General features: G+C 40.5%; 1 long non-coding RNA gene across 1 annotated transcript; it reads left to right on the top strand.

The window, feature by feature from the left end:
• Positions 1–942: 942 nt before the first annotated feature.
• Positions 943–3198, top strand: LOC127790448 (uncharacterized). Its single transcript, XR_008020782.1, has 3 exons — positions 943–1278; positions 2064–2158; positions 2257–3198. It is a non-coding gene; the product is annotated as an uncharacterized LOC127790448 (long non-coding RNA).
• Positions 3199–3917: the final 719 nt, after the last annotated feature.

Here is a 3917-nt window from a genome sequence, read left to right as displayed (position 1 = left end):
AATTCAATTGGATTACGCAGCCGAACAGCAGCAACACGCCGTCCCTCTACTGTAATTCTCACTCAATTTCAAGGGCAATGAGTAATTCTCACTCCATTTCTGCAAAGGCAGAATTCCCGGACAGAACAGCGAGGGGACGGACAGAGAGGTTTAATTTCAGATTTAATTTGCTGTGTTGTTCAATTTTTTTTTTTTTCTTTTCTATAATTCTTTCATGTATGCAAATCCCACCGCTGCCATTTTCATTCCAGAATAAAGGAGGAGGAAGAAGAAGAAGCGTAAGCAGCCGCTGCTCTTGCTTTTCTTCTTTGCATTTTTTTCTGTTCTTGCTTTGCACTTTTTTTCTGTTCTTACTTTGTTTAGCTTCTGTATTAACTTAGACTTAAATTTTTATTACATAGCTTCGTTCTGTTCTTATTTTACTGTTGTTCATTTTGTTTCATTAATTCAAGGTTCTTCATTTCTGTTATTTATATTCTGTAATTTTCATTAATGCTAGTTTAAATTCTGCAATTTCCATTACGCTTTTGCAATATCAATTTATGTATTTACATTCCAACACTTAAATTACCATCTCTTTAATTTTAGTCACTTAAATACTGTAATTTAATTCCTACTACTTTAATTTCTGTCATTTAAATTCATGTTTTTACTTTTTTGTATTAAATAGTGAAGATGTGTGGCCAATAAATTCTCGGGCCAAGACAAGGACGGTGTCCAAGACAAAATTTTTCAAGATAGTCGAATTTCATTGTAAGTTGAGGTGTTAAAATTAATTTTTAGATTTTTGTCAAACACTTGAGTTTGGATTGAGATATACGCCTAATCCGGAACCCTCATGCCATGTATGTGGGTTGCCCAACTTGAAAATATCATGATGCTCAAGCTTAAATGTACTTTATATACATTTCAGTTTATGGTGATTGCTTAAGTTAGTTGTAATATCCTCAAATTTTAAAAATACTAATAAAAGAATAAATTAAATTAATTTAAATTAATTAAATTAATGTTTTAATTTGAGGCGGTGTGCGGGTGTTGTAGATAAAAAAAGAGAGAGAGAGATATTTTTCTCTCACATGGAAGCTTCTGGCCAAATGGAGAAATCAGAGGAGAGAAACAGAGAGTGAGACATAGAGGGAGCGAGCAGAGAGAGAGCTCACGAGAGATTGCAAAGGAGAGAGCTGATGCGAGAGAGGGAGAGAGAGACGAGGTGCAAGGCGGCCATGGAAGCTGCCGAGTGAAGCTCGACCATGGCAGTCGAGTGAACCAGTAGCAGCGGTAAGCTTCTTCCCCTTCTCCTCTACCTTGAATCACTGTTATAGTGGGTAAGTAGGGTCCGAGGTGAGTGTCAATTACTGTTGCACAGTGAAGCTAACTGTAACTATATAATATATATATATATATATATTTTGAGCACAGTGAGTACACCGTGGGTGAGTGTATTTGGCTTTTGGGCTGTGAGTGTAGCGTTGTGTGCGCGTGTTCAGTGTGTTCAGAGCCAAAGCAGAGGTCCTTGGCTGAGAGTGAGCAGGTCCCTTTTTCCTTCCTTGTTGCTCCTCCAATGTTTGTGAGTATATATATATATATATATATATGTGCAGTGGGTGGCATCGGTTTCGTGGGTGAAAGAATTTACTGGTGAGCAGGTGTGTGATTACCCAAGTGTTTGAGGTTTGAGGTAGTGTAGCCATGAGTGTAAGGAGCTTTGTAAGTGTGTAAATGTGTAGGGGCAGTGAGTAGGAGCTTTGGTTGGGGGTAGAAGATGCTCCACAGTGAAGGTGTGTGAGTGTAATACCGTGTGTGTTCACTGGGTGTGTTTTGTTTTATATTAATATTGTTATTGTTATTGTAAAGATAAGATTAATAGTAGTAAATAATAATTTTTATTGTTAGCTCCTGGTGATGCTCTCGCTGGAGATGGAAGGTGACCCATGTATATTTAATAGTGTATATTAAGTGTTTATATATAGATATAAACAATAGTAAATAATATATATATTTGTATATTAAGTGAGTTCATGGTGAATTCGTTGTGAGCTAATTAAGTGAGCTTGCTGTGTCAGTGCGTGTCTAAAACACTAAAGGAAATGACCTTGGATCATGTGTGCAAGGGAAAAATAATAGAATTTTGGGAGTTTTCGGCAAAGGAAGTGATCAGGTACGTGGATAAAAATTAGTAGAGCGTGATATGTTTAAATTATAAATTTTTCGTGATTAAAATTAATTAATTTGGGTCCCGGTTGTGTTATTTGTTAGGAAATGATTTAATTTGCATCGGGAGCTCGAGTGAGGTCAGAATCAGCTGGTTTCAGGCAAGCTCCTAACCCTCTCCTCGTGCTTTTCAATTCCTGTGAAAGACCCCGTAATTTCTCGTATTTAGTCTTCTCCCTTACTTTATTTTGGCACTTAGCCTTATCTATTGAATTATTATTCATTTGTTTTAATTAAATTAAATCCGAGACTTCTAGCATTTTATTTGTTGTGAGCCTATGGGGGTTTGTACCGCCCCCACTCCTTTTGGGAATGATGCTGAACCCAGTTGGGACTAGGTTCCTAGACGGGCGGGTTTATTTATGATTTTATTGGGTTTATTTACAGTTTTCTTGGATTTATTTATGGTTCGGTTAGAGCTATCGAGCAGTAGGGCAGGGGTCGATTGTTGGTAACGTTGGAGTAGACTATCGTACGGCCCTGATGTGGACCGTCGGGTGGACACCCCTAGTCACTGGCCGTTGACCGATGCCACGCACTGCTGACAAGCTCTGCCGGTATGTGATTTACTGCATGATTAGATACATTGTATCACTGTTCATGATTTGATATGCACATGGGTACGGGATGCATATTGGGATATCCATTTATTGAGAATGCTTGGACACGGACATTCTAGTTTGGTTAGGTTGCATCCAGCGCGAGCATATGCATGGCGTGTGGTTTACTATGTGGGCGGAGCATGGCCTGATGCCTGGATGTATGGGCGCCTTGTATCACGTTGATGCTCACTACGCCATTGCATTTCTATGTGCATTGCATGGATACTAGTAGTATTTAGTTCTCGGACGGGAGTACCGTTCCGAGGGAGCCTATGGCTCGGTTGTCGGGAGTACCGACGGATACAGGTGACGGGAGTACCGGCCTGGGACAGCGCGCGCAGGTTTGTGGAGACATTTGTTGCCTTTCAGGGCAGCGGCAGGTTGGTATGGGACTTGGGTGCCAAGTGTCTTATGTGAGCCCCAAGGACCGGTATGTGCTTTTATTTTGTTATACTATTGAGCTGTTATGTTGTAGCGTCTCATGGCTTGTGTGTACTTGGGGGTTTATTTTGGGGAGAGTTTTTGGTTATGTTTAGCCTTCAGCCTTTCTTTTCTTTATGCTTGCTGAGTCTCTTGACTCACCTTGCTTTCCATCATTCCAGGTAGTGGCGGCGTGAGCCATGGCAAGGGAGTCAGCTTTAACGGCAGAGTCGGTGTGGTGTACAGGCAGTCTCGTCAATCCCTATCCACTCTGATGTCTAAGTAGAATTTACTCTATTATTTCGTACTGTGCCAGGTGTTTTCTCGAGTCTTGTGTATGTCGGCACAGGAGTTTGTGTTTATTTATTTATCTTGTGACCGCTGTGTTAGCGGGGTACCCATAGTGCATGCATGTCTTGAGCTTTGCTTCCGCTGTTCTTATTTTTTGTGTATGCATGCTGGGGTGGTCTTTGTCTGGTGTCTCATTCTTTTCTCCTCCCGTAGGCGCTCCCGTTCGGGTAGTCCGGGCGGCTGGGATATCCGGGTGGGGGTGCTTACATTAGTCGTCATGTCGTGCATGTCGGTTGTTAGAATTAGAATCATCATTATCCCAAAATGTAATTAATGGCAAATATCTTTAAATTAATTTAACCTGATGATACTATCTTTTATAGTCTTGGGAAA

The sequence above is a fragment of the Diospyros lotus genome, chromosome 14 (genome assembly GCF_014633365.1).
Source record: "Diospyros lotus cultivar Yz01 chromosome 14, ASM1463336v1, whole genome shotgun sequence".
In the NCBI taxonomy this organism is placed as follows: Eukaryota; Viridiplantae; Streptophyta; class Magnoliopsida; order Ericales; family Ebenaceae; genus Diospyros; species Diospyros lotus.
Note: the sequence above shows the minus strand (reverse complement) of the source record. Positions and strands in the feature narration are given on the sequence as shown.